Below are 9,642 nucleotides of genomic sequence, written 5' to 3' on the forward strand. Positions count from 1 at the left end.
CTATAACCCCCAGAAAGCCCAATGCCTCCCCCCAATTCGAGGGAATTTCCCAAGGGGGCTCTGGGAATTTATGAAGGTCACGCTGGCTCAGAGCTTCTCCTTTCACTAACAGTTCAGTCAAGCATACGGATCATCCCTCCAGCCCCAGTGCACCAGCCCTGTCCAAGCCTTGGTGACCTAGACGGGGAGCTCCACTCTTTCATTAGACTTCCATAAAAAGGCAAAAACAGACAAAAAGTTCACTTGCACAAAGCCCTTCGGTAGTGTTAAAAGATAAACTGAGGAAGATTAAAAATTTAAGAATTTATCTGAGCAATGCCAGGTGGTTAGAAGCGCCCTGCAGAAGGGAGCTGGGGGAAAACTTTTATAGAGAAAGTGTGGAAGCCAAGTAAGGAATTTATTGACTGCCTATAGCTTAAAGCCTAGTTGGCTCGTTGTGGCTGGTTGTCCTTAGGTTTCGATTTCCTATCCTTGAGGCACTTACAGGTTTAGATTCTGGCTTGCTTACACACGTGCTACGGCATTAGAGCCAGCTCTGTCTCATGGTCTCCCTGCTTAACTCATTTAACAGCAGACATACCTAAAGGTTTGCAGAGAGGAAGGGGAATTACACGGCGGCCACAGGACAATTTAAATTGAGCATGAGTCACCCCTAATCCCAAGTCCTCTGAAACTCCCACCAGAGGTCAGATGCCGCAGTTTCCATTCCTCTCCTCCCGCACTGCTCCCCCTCATTTCTTCCCTCACAGTTCGCCCCTTGGAAGTCTGAATTGTTCTTACTCTACCAGTTGAGGCAGCACCCCCGCCCCCCCCAGCTCACCTCGACACCTTCGTATCTCCAAACAAATCCACTTGCTCGGCTATTGACAGGGCCGTCTCCTCTGCTAGTGACGCGCGCTCCGAAACCCTGAGACTTCCCCTACCGTGTTCCCCCTTCCTTAAAAGGCGCTTTTGATGTTACGTCACAATTTTCGTTTCTCATTTCAGGATACTCCAAGGTTGTGTAGCGCGGGCCACGACAGCGGAAAGCCTCTTCCCAGCGAGTTAAAACGAATATACTCTCTCTGAGGGAAAAACGGAAATGCGGATGCACTCACCGGAGGTGGGTCTGTGGCAAGTTTCCTGCTCTGACACAGAACTTCCGGTGCGTGTTGTTGGCGTGGAACCAAGGTGGGCGACAGGCTGCGAGGACGGGCAATCCTTCCGTGGGCCTGTTTCCCCCTGCCCACCGCCCTTCTTCTTTGTGACTGAGAGTGAAACAGAACCAGAAAACACCAGAGGAGAATTAACAAAGGACAAGTATTCCTTTATACCAGATTATGTAATTTCATTTTCTTGAGCTAGGCATGACCAGGACAGATGGTGGCCCTGTTTAGCTAATCCTGCCAGGAAGAAAGGCAAGGGAAGAAATGGACAATTCTGAACCTTAGGTTATTTTTTTTTTTATTTTCTTTGCGGTACGCGGGCCCCTCACTGCTGTGGCCTCTCCCGTTGCAGAGCACAGGCTCCAGACGCGCAGGCTCAGCAGCCATGGCTCACGGCCCCAGCTGCTCCGCGGCATGTGGGATCTTCCCAGACCGGGGCACGAACCCGTGTTCCCTGCATCGGCAGGCGGACTCTCAACCACTGCGCCACCAGGGAAGCCCCTTAGGTTATTTTTTTATAGACTTCCACCTCCTTTAAACTGGGTTGTAAAAATCCAGCCCACACAGGAGTGACCTTTCTCCATGTTTGCCTGTGAAAGCCAGGAATAGCATTGTTTTAATTTAGGTATGTATCAAGGAGATTTTTCTCTTGGCCAAGGAGGGAGTCTAGCCAAAGTTAGAACTATGTGGCCATTAACGTACAGACTGCATGTTTTTTGGCATTTCAGGCACCCATTTAACATGAATAAAACAATTTTTGTATTGGCTTCCACACCTGTGGTTCTCTGCGAGGAAAAGCTGGTCTCCTGTTTAGGCTCATCCTGACAGATTCCTCAACTTTCACCAGGACCAGTGCCAGAGGCCAGGAGGGGCTGAGCTTCACATTCAAGAAAGACCTCAGATTCCCTTTAGATGTTATTGCCAAATGAGTTAGACGCACAGTTATTTCTTTGTGTATGTGTTCAAAACATTAATTTACTAAATGTATGCATTCAAATTATACAACAGATTTGGTAACTCTGGCTTTGCCATTTCTTCATTTTCAATATATTTACTGGAAGTTTAAAATTACAGAAGTAGCCTGGATCTCTCGTGGCCTCTGAGAGGCTGTGTCCCACACCTACCTTGATTGTTTATATATACAGAGAGATCTTTATCCCACAAAAAAGGAGTATAAACTTGGGCTCCAGTCCCCTGACTATTTATCAAAAGATCACCTGAAAGAAATATTAGGAAGGGATTCTTTGAAGAATATGTAGTCCATCCAGTTTGATGATATCACAGGTACAGAGAATGGGCACATTGCATACCCAGACCTACACCTTTGCTGCTGGAATTGTTCTGGGTAAATAGCACTAGTGTGCTTTCAGTGTGAAACCATCTGACTTGCCTGAGGGCCATCATCAAAAATAGTTGTGTGCCCAGAGATAAACCCACGCACATATGGTCACCTTATCTTTGATAAAGGAGGCAGGAATGTACAGTGGAGAAAGGACAGCCTTTTCAATAAGTGGTGCTGGGAAAACTGGACAGGTACATGTAAAATATGAGATTAGATCACTCCCTAACACCATACACAAAAATAAGCTCAAAATGGATTAAAGACCTAAATGTAAGGCCAGAAACTATCAAACTCTTAGAGGAAAACATAGGCAGAACACTCTATGACATAAATCACAGCAAGATCCTTTTTGACCCACCTCCTAGAGAAATGGAAATAAAAACAAAAATAAACAAATGGGACCGAATGAAACTTCAAAGCTTTTGCACAGCAAAGGAAACCATAAACAAGACCAAAAGACAACCCTCAGAATGGGAGAAAATATTTGCAAATGAAGCAACTGACAAAGGATTAATGTCCAAAATTTATAAGCAGCTCATGCAGCTCAATAACAAAAAAACAAACAACCCAATCCAAAAATGGGCAGAAGACCTAAATAGACATTTCTCCAAAGAAGGTATACAGACTGCCAACAAACTAATGAAAGAATGCTCAACTTCATTAATCATTAGAGAAATGCAAATCAAAACTACAATAAGATATCATCTCACACCAGTCAGAATGTCCTTCATGAAAAAATCTAGAAACAATAAATGCTGGAGAGGGTGTGGAGAAAAGGGAACCCTCTTGCACTGTTGGTGGGAATATAAATTGATACAGCCACTGTGGAGAGCAGTATGGAGGTTCCTTAAAAAACTACAAGTAGAACTACCATATGACCCAGCAATCCCACTACTGGGCATATACCCTGAGAAAACCATAATTCAAAAAGAGTCATGTACCAAAATGTTCATTGCAGCTCTATTTACAATAGCCCAGAGATGGAAACAACCTAAGTGTCCATCATTGGATGAATGGATAAAGAAGATGTGGCACATATATACAATGGAATATTACTCAGCCATAAAAAGAAACGAAATTGAGCTATTTGTAATGAGGTGGATAGACCTAGAGTCTGTCATACAGAGTGAAGTAAGTCAGAAAGAGAGAGACAAATACCGTATGCTAACACATATATATGGAATTTAAGGAAAAAAAATGTCATGAAGAACCTAGGGGTAAGACAGGAATAAAGACACAGACCTACTAGAGAATGGACTTGAGGATATCGGGAGGGGGAAGGGTAAGCTGTGACAAAGCGAGAGAGAGGCATGGACATATATACACTACCAAACATAAGGTAGATAGCTAGTGGGAAGCAGCCGCATAGCACAGGGAGATCAGCTCGGTGCTTTGTGACCGCCTGGAGGAGTGGGATAGGGAGGGTGGGAGGGAGGGAGACGCAAGAGGGAAGAGATACCGGAACATATGTATATGTATAACTGATTCACTTTGTTATAAAGCAGAAACTAACACACCATTGTAAAGCAATTATACTCCAATAAAGATGTAAAAACAAAAAAACAAAAAAACGATTCTACGTATACGTGATACCAGAGGTATTTGTCTTTTTCTGCCTGGCTTATTTCACTTAGCATAATGCCCTCCAGGTTCATCCATGTTGTCACAAATTACAGGATTTCTTCCTTTTTCTTAAACATTTTGTACTCTTTATATTCTTTTCTCTCCTTGCTAATAGTCTTCGGTTAATATGTTTTGTCTCTTTCACTTTGGTGTGGTTTTTCTTATTCTTCCTTTCTTTTAAGCCCATAATCTACAAAATATTTACCTATATTGATTTTTGTTTTTCTTCCAACTCAAATATCCCTTACCTTATGTTCATTATTGTTGCATTTGGTCACCTTTCTTACTTTAAATTATCATAATTCAAAAGTTTTTCTGTTCTATTCACTGTTTATATTATTATTTTTGTTGCTTTTTCTTACCTTCTTTTTTCTAACAATTCATTCCTGTGGGGATAGGCTAACTCAGACCAGAGATATTTCTACCTTGATTGAAATCAGTCAATAAAGTCCATGGAACAATAAAAATGTTAAAAAAATATAGTTGTGTGCAACTCACTCCCTGGTCATTGTCCAATAAAATACCATCACAGACTGTTTTCATTATGAAGTGCTCAGACAGAAATTCTTGTCTGATCTGAGAACTAAGAATACTTAGTTCTTCTCCTGAGTAACCAGTTTAATTTTATCTTATAATGTTGTGAAATTGCCTAACTGGCCATGTTTCCATTTCTCTTTGCCTGCTGGTTCATTCAGAGACACATTTTTGATCTACCCATACCAAGTGGTGGACCACTGTGGTTATTTAGTTAATTGTAATTAGTTTGACTACTTCTTTTCAGGTTTATCTCTGGGCTTTTGTTTTTGGCGTTTTAGTATATGTTTGTTTTTTATTTTATTTTGGTTTTTAATATTTTGGTCTAATCCAGATGTATTTTATCTTTGTGAATGGTATGAGGCAGGAATGTAAATGTGTTTTTTCCCCAAATAGTAAATTGAAAGTCGTGCATGTTCTTAAATTGCAAATAACAGACTCTACTTGTCTTAGCTTGGGTTGCTATAACAAATAGCATAGATTGAGTGGCTTAAACAACAACAAACATTTTTCTCACAGTTCTAGAGGCTGAGAAGTCCAAGATCGAGGTAGATCTAGGCAGGTTCAGGTTCTGATGAGGACTCACTTCCTGGTTTGCAGATGACTGTCTTCTCATTGCATTCTGACATGGCAGGGAGGAGAGAGAGGAAACAGGCTCTCTCCTGTCTCTTCTTATAAGATCACTAATCCTATTCATGAAGGCTCCACCCCTATGACCTAATCACGTCCCAGGGCCCCCACCTCCTAAGACCATCACACTGAGGGTGAGGATTTCAACATATGGATTTTGGGTAATTCACAGACTTCTGAGAGAGCCAGAGAACTAGACTTTGTAGGCTCTACAGCCAAGAACAAGACAGGCATGGTCTACATATCCAGAAGAAATACCAGAAGAAATACCTGACCACACCACAGGACAGTTCCAGTAAAAAAAAAAAAAAAAAAAAAAAAAAAAACTTAAAAAAATAAAACTGATTCAGTGGGACACTTGCAACTCTGACATGGCTGCTCCAAAGGAGCAAACACTTTTGACACCACACTTGACAGACAAGTCTCTCTGAATATGCCCCCTACATGGCTCCCTTCCACATCAGATGTCGATGGTGGGGGGAGATATAGACTCTAAGTCATACGCCTGGTTTATGGATTCTCTCGGGAAAGCAGGACTTGCTTACACAGTGAGACATAATTAGAATGTCAGGAAGGTATTCAAAATATGTTGGACAGCCATAATGCAGAGTTCCGCTACATTAATCAGTTATCTCAATACTCCTTCTAAAACAATTCAGCATTCTTTTGAAATGCTGCCCATAAAATATTGATTAATACATAAATTGTAGATGCATGCATAGCATGAACACACACACACACAAATGTATTGCTTTCTATTTTTCCATTGATGCATTTTTGTTTATCCTTGAACTACCCGACACTTTTATTGTAGCTTTATGATACATTTAAATATCTAAAAGAATATGTCCCTACAATCTTCGAAGATTTCTTGGCTCTTCTTACATCTTAATTTTCCAAACAAACTTTAGACTGGTTTCATGAAATTCTCAATCTGGCATTCTGATTGAAATTATACTAAACTTATAAACAAATAAGGAAGTAATTGATGTGTTATTAAAGTTCACCATCAAGAAAAATAATATGCCACTCCATTTACACCTTAATTTTTGTAATTCACTAAATTTTTATAGTTCTTTTGCTAATTAGCCTTTTGCATTTCTTGTTCAGTTTATCCTAGGAACTTTGGTTGTTGCTGTTGTTTCTATGATAAGTGGAACATTTTTCATTATATTTTAACTTATAAATGCTGTTAGAAATCTATATATCATAGAAAAGTTCTCTTTAGTAACTCACCTACTTTTTGACATCCATAACTAGTTCTAATTGTTTTTCAGTTGATTATCTTCCATTGGAAAAAAAGTTTAATCTAAGACAAATGATATCGGGTAGAAATAATGAACAGTTATCATCCTTTTCAATCCCTTCTTACTTATACATTGGTTGTGACTTACAAAAAAAGGGTAAAATTTTGTGATAATAGTGTGCTTATTTTTTTCACGATAATGTTATCAGGGTTTCATTAAGTGTAATATTGATTTTTAGTTTGAGACATGAGATATTCGTTCTTTTAGAAAATTATCTATCTTCATTCACATTAAATAAGAAAGAAAGAAAAAGAAAACATTGAAGCAGATGCTTTGGCTGGCCAGAGGCCGCGGGGCGCTGCAGGAGGTGCTGGGTCCGATTGTCGGAGGCAACTCTGCCCCAGCTGGGCATGGGGTGCGGGGTTGAGGCAGAGACTCTGTCCGGCCAGGTTGCAATCTTGTGATGGCAGAGGCTGTCGCTGGGCCTGGCGGAGTTGGGGCGCAGCAGCAGTGAGAAGGAGCGAAGTGCCCAGGGATTCTGAAGGGAATGTGCTGACACTTTGCCTGTCCCCGGAGCCCGCTCTAAGCAGGCTGAGAGGCCACTAGGCAGCACATGAGGATGCCGTGGCCCAGGCAGCGGCCCAGTATGCAGAGTTAGAGTCCAGAGGCCGCAAGCGCCAGCACTTGCAGGACATCAGAAAGCAGAACCACCTGAGTATTTGGCCTTGGAATCTAACGTATGTGACCTTCCCAGAGCAGGAACTGTTTTCCTGATCAAATATCAGATGGATGTGCAAGAAAAGAGGATGAGTAATCATATAAACCACATGTATCCAGGCAGCTTACTAAAAAGTATAGTTCATCAGTAACCATAATTCTAGGTGCCAGTACAGTCAGCTGAATTAACGTTAGAAGTATGATACAATGTGTGACCGCAGCAGTATACTGCAAGTAAAGAAGAGAAGCTGGGAGAGATCCCTGGATATAGATATAAACATAGATAAGGATATAGATATGTATCATCTTCTCACACTTCCAAAAGAAAAGGAAGCTATGCAAGCACTTGTGAGTAATAGGACAGTAATGGAATGTGCATGCAATCAATTACTTAATAAGACATTAATAAAGGAAATGGAAAAGCTGTTTGTACAAGTAAGATATAGCTTTGAACTGCCTCTGCAACCCCGCCCACACCGTCTGATAAAAGGAAATTAAAAATCCTTTCCTGGAGAGGGCAGACAGCAGAAGCAAGAAGAACTACAATCCTGCAGCCTGTGGAACAAAAACCACATTCACAGAAAGATAGACAAGATGAAAAGGCAGAGGGCTATGTACCAGATGAAGGAACAAGATAAAACCCCAGAAAAACAACTAAATGAAGTGGAGATAGGCAACCTTCCAGAAAAAGAATTCAGAATAATGATAGTGAAGACGATCCAGGACCTCGGAAAAACAATGGAGGCAAAGATCGAGAAGATGCAAGAAATGTTTAACAAAGACCTAGAAAAATTAAACAACAAACAAACAGAGATGAACAATCCAATAACTGAAATGAAAACTACACTAGAAGGAATCAATACCAGAATAACTGAGGCAGAAGAACGGATAAGTGACCTAGAAGACAGAATGGTGGAATTCACTGCTGCAGAACAGAATAAAGAAAAAAGAATGAAAAGAAATGAAGATAGCCTAAGAGACCTCTGGGACAACATTAACTGCAACAACATTCGCGATATAGGGGTCCCAGAAGGAGAAGAGAGAGAGAAAGGACCCGAGAAAATATTTGAAGAGATTATAGTTGAAAATTTCCCTAACATGGGATAGGAAATAGCCACCCAAGTCCAGGAAGCGCAGCGAGTCCCATACAGGATAAATCCAAGGAGAAACACGCTGAGACACATAGTAATCAAATTGGCAAAAGTTAAAGACAAAGAAAAATTATTGAAAGGGAAAAACAAAAAATAACATACAAGGGAACTCCCATGAGGTTAACAGCTGATTTCTCAGCAGAAACTCTACAAGCCAGAAGGGAGTGGCATGATATACTTAAAATGATGAAAGGGAAGAACCTACAACCAAGATTACTCTAGCTGGCAAGGATCTCATTCAGATTCAGTGGAGAAATGAAAAGCTTTACAGACAAGCAAAAGCTAAGAGAATTCAGCACCACCAAACCAGCTCTGCAACAAATGCTAAAGGAACTTCTCTAAGTGGGAAACACAAGAGAAGAAAAAGATCTACAAAAACAAACCCAAAACAGTTAAGAAAATGGTCATAGGAACATACATATCGATAATTACCTTAAACGTGAATGGATTATATGCTCCAACCAAAACACACAGGCTTGCTGAATGGATACAAAAACAAGACTCATATATATGCTGTCTACAAGAGACCCACTTCAGACCTAGGGACACATACAGACTGAAAGTGAGGGGATGGAAAAAGATATTCCATGCAAATGGAAATCAAAAGAAAGCTGGAGTAGCAATACTTATATCAGATAAAATAGACTTTAAAATAAAGAATGTTACAAGAGACAAGGAAGGACACTACATAATGATCAAGGGATCAATCCAAGAAGAAGATATAACAATTATAAGTATATATGCACCCAACACAGGAGCACCACAATACATAAGACAACTGCTAACAGCTATAAAGGAGGAAATCGACAGTAACACAGTAATAGTGGAGGACTTTAACACCTCACTTACACCAATGGACAGATCACCCAAAATAAAAATAAATAAGGAAACAGAAGCTTTAAATGACACAATAGACCAGATAGATTTAGTTGATATTTATAGGACATTCCATCCAAAAACAGATTACACTTTCTTCTCAAGTGTGCACAGAACATTCTCCAGGATAGATCACATCTTGGGTCACAAATCAAGGCTCAGTAAAATTAAGAAAATTGAAATCATATCAAGCATCTTTTCTGACCACAATGCTATGAAATTAGAAATCAATCACAGGGAAACAAACATAAAAAACACAAACACATGGAGGCTAAACATACATTACTAAATAACCAAGAGATCACTGAAGGAATCAAAGAGGAAATCAAAAAATACCTAGAGCCAAATGACAATGAAAACACGATGATCCAAAACCT

Source organism: Monodon monoceros, unplaced genomic scaffold (assembly GCF_005190385.1).
Source record: "Monodon monoceros isolate NGI ecotype Baffin Bay Population unplaced genomic scaffold, NGI_Narwhal_1 Super_Scaffold_5, whole genome shotgun sequence".
NCBI classification, from domain to species: Eukaryota; Metazoa; Chordata; class Mammalia; order Artiodactyla; family Monodontidae; genus Monodon; species Monodon monoceros.